Source organism: Electrophorus electricus, chromosome 17 (genome assembly GCF_041902795.1).
Source record: "Electrophorus electricus isolate QZ-2024a chromosome 17, ASM4190279v1, whole genome shotgun sequence".
Classification (NCBI taxonomy): domain Eukaryota; kingdom Metazoa; phylum Chordata; class Actinopteri; order Gymnotiformes; family Gymnotidae; genus Electrophorus; species Electrophorus electricus.
The window spans coordinates 284871-299079 of NC_137513.1; the positions used below are offsets into that span (position 1 = coordinate 284871).

At 39.6% G+C, this 14209-nt stretch overlaps 1 protein-coding gene across 7 annotated transcripts in view; it reads right to left on the reverse strand.

Annotated features, from left to right (window-relative positions):
• Positions 1-13769, reverse strand: part of zgc:172282 (leucine-rich repeat and fibronectin type III domain-containing protein 1-like protein) — a 148650-nt gene extending 134881 nt beyond the window's left edge. For 5 of the 7 annotated variants that reach the window (XR_014117799.1, XR_014117798.1, XR_014117797.1 and 2 more), the window contains exons 1-2: positions 13233-13769; positions 12337-12490 (exon numbers count right to left, since the gene is read on the reverse strand). The gene's annotated coding sequence lies outside the window, so the exon portion shown is untranslated. The remainder of the gene's footprint in view (positions 1-12336; positions 12491-13232) is intronic. The other 2 variants (XR_014117801.1, XR_014117800.1) reach the window with 1 other exon arrangement.
• Positions 13770-14209: the final 440 nt, after the last annotated feature.

The following is a 14209-nucleotide window of genomic DNA, read 5'->3' on the forward strand; positions in this document are numbered from 1 at the left end:
AGTGTATACGAACACAGTCTCAGGCAGAGGAGCAGAGACAAAACACTGACAGGATGTCGGGATGCCAGGATGTCAGGATGCATGCACATCTCCCTTTCACCACTCCACGCTCACCCCTTCCCCATCACCTGGGAAGCAGGCGGAGGAGGCCACACCACCTCCTGCATGGCAGGACCGCCTGTCTGGAGGGGTCAGTAGAGCATGGACTCCACACACCACTGTTGACAGAACAATTTGTCAGGGAGCATGAGAGGGATACCTGATCCTAAGTATATATTACTAAGACATATACACACACACACTGACAAAACACATTTACTTTATTCTCAAACACATAATACTACTGCAAATATACTCAGTACCAGCCTGCATTAAAAATAAATGAGGGAACTCAAATCCTGAAATGAGTAATCCTAAATGAAAACATGGGACTTTAAATGGTACATCACGTCTTAATCAAACAAACATCCTCTATGAATCGAACATGTGACATTTATGCAGGTAAATGGATCCTACACAGCGATTAATGAAACAAACACGACTGACTCTCTTACTCCAGTATGGTCAGCCAAATCACACATTAATTGAATATAATGATTACTGAATTACTGATTACTAATTAAATACTATTTTACTCTGTAAACAACTAAGCCCATGTTAAGAATAATTATTCAATGTTTGGTCTGACCCAATAATTTGTGATCTACTTAACACCTACTTAAAATACATGCCATATTTAAAAATTTTTAAATCCAGAAAAAATAAAAAGGCTTCAACATATTTTTTTGAAGAAACTAAATATATGTCTGAATAAATTCCCTCTCAAGAGGTGTAATGATGATCTGAGTCTGGCATTGAGGATTAGTTGCTGTCTGTCTCTCTGTCTCTCTGTGTGTGTGTGTGTGTGTGTGTGTGTGTGTGTGTGTCCTCACAGCCTGTGAGTACTGAACTGAGCAGAGGAAGCAGATTAGCCCAGTGAGTGTTGGTGATCAACATACAGCCAGACAACACAGGCCTGCAGAGTTCAGCTGGGAGCATCCCTTGCTCACCCTGTGCTGGCCACTGTGGCAGGGTTATCACGCATGACAATAAACCTTCCTCAGCAGGAACATCACACCCAATCACTCGCTCTGTTTCTCCTCCTCACCTCTACTGCTCCTCAGCAGATGACCCTGAGTGACAATCTCATTAAATTCAGATGGGATGGTTTCATTTTTTCCAGGTTAAACATAAATGGTTCAGTTTAATCTAAATGGAACGTTACAGGATGGTATATTAAAAAATATCTAAAAATCTCAGCTTCCAATTAAGGCAAGAGAGGAATGGAGAAGCCAGAGAGGCTCATAAATTGATTTTTAAACATTTCAGTAATCAATTACAACAGAAGTTAGTTACTTTCTGTTCAGTCTTTATTTAAAATTGAATGTTCCACTTAAATAAGTTATTTTATTTCAGAGAAAAAAATGAATAACTTATTTACATAAGCACTGTATGGTAAACCTATTTTTCAGTGTGGATTTATTCTAAATGAGGGAAATGTGGGTATTCTAAATGAGAGCTTAATTATCATTGTTACCTTTGTCATGATAAGGTTTTAGGCTTGTTTGAGATATGCAAGGCATAAGCAGAAGGACCATTAGTGATCACAGCCCTACTCAGCCCTAAAAACCCTTCAGTGTCCTACACAACTCTACACAGCCCTACACCACTCTACATAGCCGTACACAGTCATGCACAGCCCTACAGTCATACACAGCTCTACACAGTCCTACAGAACCCTACACAATCCTACCCGGTCCCTCACAGCCCCTCACAGCCATACACAATCCTACACAACCCAACACAGTTCTTTACAGTCATATTCAGCACGTTTCACACCGGTTAAATGTTTTGTATGACTTGCAGTGGTGTCATGCTGATACAATAATCAGAGCTAGGCACTGCTCTCCACCAAATGCACAAAAAATGCATGATGGGAAACAATGCATGATGGGAAACAATTTGCTGATGACAAAGCTCAGCACCTGCTGGCATAAAAGCTAATCCACATTTACACAGCTGGTTCATAACATAAACCTGGCTAGAATTAAAGCTAATATACTCTAATTTTTAAAAATATATTCTATTCAAAGTTTTTTCCATTACCATAGTCCTCTAAGACAATGCAATTTGAATTACTATCCTTCTACCCTCACACCAATATTCTGTCTCACCCACGTAGTTTAATTTTAGGAATGTGTTGACATTAGCTTATAACATAACACCAACCAATTTAATAGATATATCACCATGCTCAACCAAACAATATTTTGATAAATATTTGGTTTTAGTTATCTGATGATGTGGTATCAGCATCCTTTTTTAGGCTGTTGTTAAATAGGAGGGCCAAAACTTCAAAGGAGGGCCATTCTAACCAAAATAACACTAATCTAACACTAACACTGTCTAAAATAATACAGCTAACAGTTTTCCGTCCGAGCTGAATAGGTGGTGGTAATCTTAGTGCTGTTTCAGTTTTTGCATTTTATGCTTCTAATTTGTCATCATAGTTGTTGTGAGCCAATGCAGATGAGAACTGTGAACTCCTGTATTTTCATAGCATGCTGAAATGTGACTTCACAATTGTTAGTCACTAATGAAGGACTGAATCTTTTTGACACAAACAGTGAGAGGTTTTTTTGTTTGTTTGTTTGTTTCTGGACACAGACCAGATATGTAAGACACTTGGCTGGAGTTCAGGCCAAGAGATGTCGTAGTCTGGAGATTAGTGCATTCAGGCTCCTGTCTGTCTTGGCAGCATCTGAGAAGTGTGGCTCATGGGCTCTAAATAAAATTGGAAAACTTCTTGAATTTAATCAGGTGTGTGAATCTGATTTCAGTTTGGCCCATATCTCTCTGGACAAATGAATTTGTGCATCTGCACAAATGAATTGTTGAAATATTTCAGCAGCTGTAGTGAACACCTTGAGTGATGGAATGTGTGAAATAAACAACTGTGTGGCTTTGTTTTGAAAAGCCTGTATGTTGAAGGTGCAATAACAAACTTTTAAATGTCTGAACATGTGTGTTTTCACCTTTCATTCGTCACCAAAGACAAAGAAAACTAAAAAGAAACATAACAATCCATTTACATTTCTTTCTAGCTACAAAAAAAGATTGTTGTTGCTTTCTTCAGGGACTCTCAATCCTGGCATTATGTTCCAGCAACACAGTGAAGGTCAGGCAGACATGTCACGGTATACCATCATCTCAAAGTGCCACATCCATTATCCTCTTACAGGCACACAGCCAGAGTTGAATTTTCCATAATAATTAATGCAGATTATGAACACAAATAAAGTGTGCTACATGAATGGAAATATTGTATGAAACTTTAAAAATATCAATAACACAATCAAAACTGTCAGCAGTTTTGATTGTGTTATTGATATTTTTAAAGTTTCAAAGTTTTAAAGAAAAACATTGCTCAAAGCAGAAATACTACTGTTTGGGGAAAAAAAGACATGGAAGTTTTGTGTGAGCTAATCCCAGTCAAAAAAAACATGTTGAAATATATTCACCTAGGAATGGTTTACTTATAAACTGAGTTTAGATATTGATACTGAGTTTAGATTGATTGTGAGGGGTTGGTATGTGCCAATTCCTCCTGCACACATGATTCTACAGGAGAGGTGCATGATTATATGATGATTAAAATTATTATATTAAACACTATTACAGTGTTTTTCATTTCTTTTTGAGATATTTTCAATTAAATGAAAGGTTAATGTCTATTTAATATCTATTTAAAAATCAAGCTTTACATGGGTTGTCTTACAACATGTATACAGTACTTCCCTTAATCTCATCTATGTTTCCCATAATCCCAGTTAAATAGATTAATTTTAGAAAACAATGATCAGTGTCTTTAACCTTAACATCAATGCAAACCAAATAACACACCTAAAGGTTGATGTGCACTAACTCTCACAATGACAGCCAGTCACTCAAAGCCTATCCACACATGTTACATGTGGTAAATTCTGATCCTTCAACCTGCATGATGCAGAAAAAGTCTGAACACCATAATGGTCAAGTTCTGATGCCCAATGTGCCTGTGTGTACTTATCTGTGTGTATTTACCTGTGTGTACTTACCTGTGTGTAGTCATCTGTGTTTACTTACAGTGTATAAGGCTTCACTGACATCAACACTTAGCATGCCCTTCAGCAGCTGAAGCCCATTAAAGTGGTGTGGTCTGAGACGTTCTCCATACTAGTGTTGAATTTGAATGTGGTTTTCCTGGTTGTGAGTTTTGACAACACTCATTTGGGAAATGCTAGCATTCTCGGCCAACTATCTTCTGTAGCATTGTGTCATTGTTAAATTATATCTTGTTTCACTCCAGCTTCTGGAAAGAAATGTGACCCCTGGGGTTGTACAAGCCAACTGAGACATGGGAATTTCTACACTGCAACAAGATTCCCTAGTGATCTCAGCTGTAGAAAAAAAGTGCAGGTTCTACATTGGTAGGTGATTTCAGAGAGACACACGAGTTGCTGATGAGTACCTTCTGAGGAGGAAAGGAGAATACAGGCTTGCCGCTGGGTATGAAGTTCAAACAGGGTCAAGATCACAAAGACAGATTTGAAAAAAAAGGATTCACTGGGACTCCACTGGGGCATAATCTGTCAGATTTCTAAAGGTAGAGAGTTAATCTAGAGTTCTAAATTCTACCCTTGAGGAAAGCATACATCATGTTTTATCAGTATATGGAGGGCTCTTAGGCTGACATTGTCATGAAGTTAACTGTCATAGAAGGCAGATAAGGATTATTGTTTTTGTGATAGGTACCTGAAGGTTTTGATTAAAATTTTGTAGACTCAAACAAACCATCCATCAATTTCTGTAGTTATTACTGCAGTTATGTGCAGGTCACAGAGAGGGATAAACACACAGAGATACTCATCTGCAACCAACACGCACGCACGCACACACACACACACAAACAAACACACACCTGCACCTTGCACTCTTCTCTGAGGAACCCTTTCTCCAGAATGCATCTGGACCAGTCAGATAGACTTTGTAGAGTGTGTAGAAGCCAGTGGCGGTCAAATGAAGGTGAGTTTTCTACTGGGACCTATCAGAAGGTTTTACTCTGTGTTTGACCTGGAGAAGAAAGAAGGCTTGTCTACAATCATGCACATGTTGTACAAAACTGAAACGAGTCATATAAACTAATATAAATAAAAAATATAAATGTCAGATAAACAATCTGAAAATATTAAGCCATAAAGGGAGCTGCAGTCAGGCTGGAGGTGTGGCACAACCGTGGCTGTCAGGCTGGGGGTGTGGGACAGCCGTGGCTGTCAGGCTGCGGGTATTCACTATTCTGTGGAAGTGTTTTACATTTTGCATCTGACAGAGTGTTTTTAAAACTGCTGTGGAAGGAAATGAACATTCTATTTGCAATAACACTGCACTGCAGTATTGCAGTCCTCCACACATTCCTGCCTCTTCTATAGCGCTTTTGGAGATGATGTTTGACACACTAGTACAAAAGCATATGTGAAAGTAACTTATGCTATCATAGTTATGGGGTTAATATTATAATGCATAGTTTGTATTAAAAGACAGACTTTGGAGTTAAGAAATAGAGCTGACAGTCAGGTTACCAGCGTCTCTACAGAGCTGACTGTCAGGCTACCAGTGTGTCTTCTTGCCACCAGCATTGACACTAAACTCTGTGATGGACATTATGTTAGAACCGTAAACATCTTTATGGTTCCATACAGCACTGAGAAAGACTGCTGCTTATCATCATTGAATAAGAGACAAACCAACACCAATCAAGGAAGGAAACTGCAGCTTTCAGTTACAGGCTTAGCTTCAGAGCAGTTGTACAGTGTCAGGATAGACAGGAAACAGAAGTGGAGTCGCTCACAGTTTGGTGTAAGAGGTTTAATCCACTTACAAACCAAAAGGGAAAGAAAAACTCCAGGAACAATAATAAAAGTCAGTAACAGTGAAGGCAAAACACGACCAAAAGATACAAATCATACAAACAGGCTCAGTAACGCTAGAAATCACTGGAATGAGACTTTGAAAATATTAACTGAAATAATAACAGGATGTGTATACATAGTATTAAAAATCAGGATTCATCAAGAAACAGGTAGTACTAATATTTGGGAATTGAGAGAGAGCCGGAGGATTCTAGGAAATACAATTATTCAGCTGGAGGCTTGTATGAAGAAATTAAAGTGAAGAAATTAAAAATGTTCAATCAAATTATGAGTGTTTTTAGTTTTATTTTTAGTTTTATTTATTGAGCACCTCCCATACGGTGCTACACTTATTCTACATACTTCCTAGAAAAGAAGACTAGATATGCGATGCAAACACAACCAGACTAAACCCTGCCACTGGCTTCATTATTATGGATGACACAACAATGAAAGCAAGTGTGAAGGCCATTGTGATATATTGACCCATAAATAATGTGGCAGTGCTCAGCCATTCATTAACCTTTTGATTCTGAATTTCACATCCGCTGTGACTGTCCTGTGCCTCTGGGTTGATGTACATGCTATGAAATGAGGCAGGATTTTGATGCATGTTACACACACACACAAACATATGGTGACGCAGGGAAGCCTGGCAGGATGCACAGACAAGTCGTGTAACACACAACGATGTATATTGATGCACACAAAAGACAGCGTCGTACCTAGGCTATGGCAAGGTCAAACACCAACAATATTCAAATTTAAATACTTATATACTCACACTAACACACAACAAGGAGCAGGTGTGAAACACAGGGAGGTTATGGCCATACGGAACGAATGAACACACACACACAAACACACAGGGAGATTATTTGGGAGGAGGGGCCATATTGTGACATATCTGCTAATATACCATCTTGCCCCACAGTACCTTAGAGAGCTGCTAGTGCAATAAGACCCACCATGTCTGCTTAGATCAAAAGGTGCTGGCTCTTTACTAGTACCAAGAATAAGAAAATCTACCACAAGGGGCAGAGCCTTTTCCTATAAAGCTCCCATACTATGGAATAACCTTCCTGTAAATGTATGAGACTCAGACACAGTCTCAATATGTAAGGCTAGGCTGAAAACCTTTCTGCATTTTATTAACTACTTCCCATTTAAGGTAAAGGTGCAGATCTGGGGGTCCATGGGCATGGAGAGTTATAGTAAACTGGGATGTTATGATGCTGTCACCTCTCTTTTATCACTCAAGTTTGTTGACTTTGAGTGGCAGAGTGCTGATGTTCCAGAGTGCCCTCAAGCCTGTGTTTCCTTCTGGCTCTATCCTTTTAGCTGTATTGCCATAGCTACATCTGCCGGAGTCCATCATGCCTAATAGTCTAATCTCTCATTCTGCTGTAGGTACACCTACCCCTGATGTCATGATGTTACAGAGCCTCAACCCATCTCAGCTGCCCTGATTACTCCCACCACCCCCTGATGTCCCCTGCTGTAGCGCACCACACCTTCATCCCAGCCAACTACCCTCTGTTGCCCTTGATGGAAGTTCTCATGGAAGATGGGTTTAGGACACACACACACCGTAGAAACCAGACTGGGACTTCTAAAAAATTGAAATAGACATTCAATGCTTATTTTTCATTTCATTATAATTATTTGTTTTTCTCGCTTTCACTATTTATTCTGCTCCTTAGTGTTTCTATTGTTACTATTGTGGTGACTGATGTCACCCAGAGTAAGATGGGACCCCCTTTGAGTCTTGGTTCCTCTCAAGTTTTCGTTCTCGTGCTCTAGGTAGTTTTTCCTCAACACTGTCGCCCTTGACTCGCTGACTGGGGGCTTGGACTCTGACATTTATAAAGCTGCTTTGTGACAATTACTGTTGTTATATAAGCATTATATAAATAAATTTGACTTTGGCTTAAACTTTCATATTCCATTCCTTTCTGGTCTTTATCTGACTAAGACATATTAATGTATTCACTAAAGCATATTCAGTAAAGAAACTAGTAACAGTAATTATTTTAAAAAGTATTTTTGTCTGTTTGACAACCTGCTGCCTTTTCCTTGGTGCAGTTATTCCATGTGGTTTTACTCAACTAAAGCTTTCAGCAATGTGATTTGTAGAAAGAGTGATATGAGGCAGTGTGATATGAGGCAGTGTGATACGTGGCCAGGGTGATATGAGACACTATGATACGAGGCACTATGGATTTAAATCCAAATGCTGAGATCATGATTTGTAGGTAGGTTGATTTGTATAATTTGAGGCCAGTCCTTCCTGTTTATCTTACAATTAGTCACTTTCATTGCAAAAATGTATGAGGGGTTTTTACATTTTTATTCAAAACTCCTACTCTGTTGTGTTTTGATTAAGCTGCTTGCAGTGCACCATTAAAGATTAGCAACAATTAATAGCAACGCTATCATGAAGCTAGCCACCGAAAAAGTTCCTCTTTAATAGTGGTATGGGCTTCCTATCTGTGTTCCTATTTAATAATCATGTGGGGTGAACTTGTATCATATATGATATATAAAATCATAATATCATAAATCTTTATATATTTTGCATTATTGTATGCATTACCAAGCTGATGTTTCACTTTTGACTGACATGTGGTACTCATCTGGCAAGCGGGAGCGGACTGCCCAAGGGCCATCCATCCATCTGGGCCAAACCATTTTAGTGTCTGGGCCAGACTACTTTACTGTCTGGGAGCAGTATTGCATTTGAACAAGGTGATAAGGATACTTGACCTTAAAACACTTTCAGACTGACGGTACAGCAACACCTACCATGGTATGTATGCTTCCATCGGTCTTCACAATGGTCTCAGCATGTCTATGAAGGTAGCTAGGAATCCAGCTACAGTTACACACAAAGTAGTCTGTAGTGACAGTAATAAACACCATGTTGCCTATGAAGAGTGAACATTGTTCTTCAGTTCAAACACAACCTTTTCTGACTTGTCCAGAATGAAAAGACTGACCTTCAGTGCTCAAGATTTACAAACCTGAGCAACACATCAGGTGTGTTTGTAATCTTTAAGGTATGAAAGATCAGTTACATTTTAATATTATGACAACAGTTCTTTGGACATTACAGCCTGGCAGGGAAAAAAGTTGTAAATATTAAACATTTTCTCAAGGGTAATACTAGAGTCTTTTTATGAGTGACTACCTCTCTGTTGCTGAAATGCACTTAAACTAGAGATGCAATCTTCTTTTCTGTGTATTGCTAGCTGTGGTTGTAACTAACAGCTACAAAACACGATGTGGACAAATATTTCAGCACTCTAAGCAGCAGCAGAGCCTCCGAGATAGCAGGTATTTTCCTCATCAGTAAGACAAAGATAAATCATATTCTTTGCTTCCTTTTGTTATTTTCACATCTCAGATGCTATTCCGTTGACAGTTGAGTGTAACATGCTGTTCAGTTAATGGTGGGCCAGCAAAATTAGATTTGCTCAGATGTTTGGTTTTTATTCAATTGTTCCTGTGAGTAATTCACTAAAGTTTTGGGTGTACAGGTGTCTTTCAAGTTGTTTTATATAATTGCTACACGTTTTATGAATAATGATTTATATAATTAAAGAACTAATTACCCGTTTTGCTTGAGGGCTTTACACATCAGGAAAAAGATACAGAAACTGCATAGCAGATTTTAATAAGTCTTCCATTCTAGTCTTCATAAATCTTTACATGGGCTCTGTCAACTCCTGCAAAGTGGTAAATATATTTGGCCAGTATTAGCAGTTATATCTTCACAGTGTCTCGCCTCAGTAATCCTTTTTTCTTTAAGAGAACACACATTCCCAGGGGGCCTTGCTGACTGTTAGCATTACTACCCTGGTTCAGTCTTTTACATGTATTTAGCACAAATATACCTGTTTCCTTAGTTATTGAAAATATCAATAGATTTTTTAGACTTTCGGTGACAGGATAAAATGGAATTCCTCTCAGTGCCCAGACATCTGACTGAGCGAAACTGAATTCGGTTATTACTCAGACTCATTCAAAGCACAGACTCATGAGAAGCTGTGCTTTAAGCCTAACTCAAGTCATGGTGAATTTTCATGCCAGTGTTCTCTTGCATTATTCCTTATAGCTCAGTGAGATGTTTACACAGCAACAACATATTGTAGTAATATAAATATATTCCATGATTCCAAATATTATATTTTATTTTATATATATATATATATATATATATATATATATATATATATATATAAAAACAAACATTATTCCATAGCAAACACTAGTGTCATGTATGCAGAATGACATTTTCCATACACACACACACACACAGAGCCCTAAAAGCTGTCAGCTCTTGTACGTGGTCTACAATGTTAATGCACTGGGGTGAACAACTTTTCTTATCACCCTCTTCTCCACTTGGGCACATGAGTGATTTCTTCCCTAAGAATGGTACAGGCTGAGTATAACTCATTGCTCCAGCAGATCTCCCCTCAGAAAAGGACACTAAACTAATAAAATAGAAATAGTGCAGATCTTTATCTTTAAATCTTTTCTTTAAGGGTCATGTCAGTTAGCCATGAGGGAACAATTATAGATTTGGGGTCTTATGGTTTTAAACTCACAATCATTCTACTTATTGTAACTGAAATAATGAAGACTACAGTTGCTCTAAGGAAGCATTGCAAGTTTTTCTCAAGCATGAACAGAGGTGAGACACAGAGTCCTTCCAACTTCATTTTCCATATACTTCACAGCCAGTTCAGGGCCTTTGTACAGGAGACAGGGAAGCTCAGGTAAAGTACCTTTCTTACGAGGTTTGTGGGCATTGTGATATGAGAAATGCTGTGTAAAGAATTTGATGTATTCGATGTATGAGAGCTTTCTAGAAAATGCACTAAGTGAGGTCATTTCATAAAGCTCTACATCTCACAAGGATCTACATCTCTTACAGATCTACAGCTCATACAGATCCACATCTCATAAGGGTTTACATCTCATATGGACCTACATCTCATACAGATCTACATCTCAGAGATTTATATTTCATAAGCATTTGTGAGGATTTTTGGACTTATTCCAAAGTTAGTCAATTCAAGTAATCTTTCTTGTAATTGCTGTACTTACATTTCTTTTCATTCTGAAACATGTTTGGATATTCACTATATTCAGATTCAATTATCTAAAAGTGCTCCAGGTCTTTCCTTGTGGATCTTTGTATGATCTGAATTACTCTGATTTCATCTGTAATTGTCCTGCCCAGAGCCACACAGAGAAGGACAAATATTTGAGGCTCCTCTCAAGGTTGCATCTACCATCTCAGAGAGCATTTCCCACAGTTCTCAGCAGTTTGTTTCTTAGACACAGATTTCTATGAAACTGCTTGGTGACAATGCCCAGTGTAAAAATGAAAGAAAAAGCATGAGGAAAAAGTAAAACATTTGTATTTCTTTGTTTTATTTCTTTATTTATGTATTCACTAATTTCATACCTATTTATTTATTTATTTAGTAGCTTTCTTAGAACCCAAGGTTGCTTGGATCATGACAGATTAAAAGGAAGGAAAAACCTTGACTATGACTATGCAGTAGACGTGTGACGGATGAGGCTTAAGCAGGATGTAGGGACGAGGCACGTCAAACAAACATACGTTTTATTGACACATGAAACATACACGTCTTAACACAGACTACTTGGATCAAACACCGACAACTTTGACGATACGAAACGAGACTTGTATACAAGCATGACAATTACACACAACAGGGATCAGGTGAACGACACAAGAGGGTGTGGCAATACAGACACGCGCGTGCGCGCACACACACAGACTTGAGGGGGGAGGGGCCGTACCGTGACAAGACAGAAGAGACTAATGCTGAAAAAAGAGGAAGGTTTTAGTTTCAGGGCCCAGTAATGATTGAAGACTTTCAGAGATTGAGGGACAAAGTACTGAAAGAAGTGTCATCAAATGAGAAGAGCCTTCTGAGCAGTGCTGCAAGCAGTCAGGGTTAGAACAGAGATGGCTGATAGAATATGCTTCCTTTATGATAGTTAATAGAGAAATCCTGTAACATTACTGCAGAAGTCCTGGATGAAGGCATATTGAATTCATAAAGTATAGACAGGTCTTATCACAAATCTGCAGAAATGTCATTGATTGCCCCCATTTTGACTGACTTAAGTGTTTATTTCTTCATTACTCATTGATAATCTCCTTATACAATGTCACTGAGGGGTGGCATTCTGTATATGTCTTGTACTGGGAAAGTAAAGCGGATATGAACACTTGCTTTGTGACAACATGTGGCAGCCTGGAAGGCAGCAGTGTGTCTGTGATGGATGAGAGATGATGGCTTACTTCATCTCGACACCTCACTGTTCCCCCGGTCTAAAGAGCAGGAAACACAGCAATGACTGGATCCAGTTCACTTCTAGGCCATTTTGTTAAACATCATGAGCACTTCAGCTTAGAAAGGGTGAGATGTGCATGTCTCATTTTCATTCAGTTCAGTCTGCCATGAAGAAACAGAGGCACAATGAGAGAGATTTTGTGAGACTAAAAAGGGGACAGGATAATGAGCATAAACTTGTATTTGCAATTTCTAGTCTACTGGTTCTACAAGCCTTTATGAGCAAATGACTGAGGGTCTGAGCATTCATTGTTAATCATCATAAAACAGAACTGCCTTACAACCAAACCTAAAAACAAGAAGATTTAAAAAGATGCTTGGCTGACAGCTTTTATCAGTTTTTGTAGGAACGTAAGTAAGTAACCCACATTAATGGTTTTGCAGACTTGCCAAAGAAACATTTTCCAGAGTATTACCAACCACAGTAGGCCGGAATATGACCCATTTTGCTGTCTGTGTTCAAAGTTAACTGAAAAACTTGGTTACAGGGTAGTAGATAGTTTTGGCAGCCCAATGGAAATCTGCAGGGCATCTGGCGCCTGAGCCCAAACCTGACTGCAGCTGTTTCTGCAGCCACTTCAGGCAATTAACACACATCAGATTCTAAGAAGGCCTAACTGTTGAGGCAGAAGACCAACACCTACTGCTAACTTTAAGTGGAGTTGGCGGCGCGGTAGCACGCAGCGGCCACTCCAGGTCCGATAATGGTGATATTGTGCTACTATCTGTCGTCTGTACTACTTTTTTCCCCGCAACTTAAAGCACACATACATGGAAACAATCAACTTCCATGTATACCACCGCCATAGCCTACAACACTTAAAGACATAATGCACAAACCTACCTGGACGACGGCGTGCTTCAGACGCTCTGTGAGCTCGGGTTGCTATGCGTACCAGGCCTGCAGACCACGGCGTCGCCTAAATCCGAATGCCGAAGGGGGAAACACCGCAAGCGTTGTGCAAGGAAGCAAAAGGGGGAAGCGAGCTGGGGTCCGTGATAGGCTAAAAGCTAATCCTAGCAGACCAGCTCTACCATCTCTATTCCTTTCAAATGTCTGCTCCTTGGATAATAAACTGGACTGCATCAAACTCCAGCAGACTACAGCGAGAGTTCAGACTGCTGTGTTTTAATCTTTACTGAAACGTGGCTCAGCGACAGTATTCCAGACGCCGCCATTCATCTGGATGGATTAGTCTCAATCCGTGCCGATTGAGACAATGCGCTCTCCGACAAAACACGTTGGCGGAGGAGTATGCATTTATATCAATGAGTCCTGGTGTAAAAACTCTGTGCTTGTTGTTAAGTACTGCTCACCGCTGGTGGAGTTTGCTATTGTCAGATGCAGAGCTTTTTATTTACCGCGGGAATTCACCTCCGTGTTTATAATCACGCTGTACATTCCACCCAGCGCAAACACACGAGAGGCTCTCCAGGAGCTGTATGGAGCGATTAGTCAACTGCAGAACGTTCATTCAGACGGACTGTTTATTATCGCCGGAGACTTCAACCACGCAAATCTCAAGTCAGTACTGCCTAAATTCCATCAACATGTGAACTTTGCAAGGAGAGAAGCGAACGCGCTGGATCTCGTTTATACAAACATTTCCGGTGCGTACCGGGCGGAGCCCCGCCCCCTCTCGGATACTCTGATCACATGTCTGTAATGTTGATTCCTGCATATAGATCGATCGTCAGACGCTCGAAACCGCTTCTGAAGCAGGTGAGAACCTGGCCAGCAGGAGACATCTCTGCTCTTCAGGACTGTTTTGAGCAGACGACTTGGATCACGTTCAAGGAGGCTGCTACTGACAGTGGCAC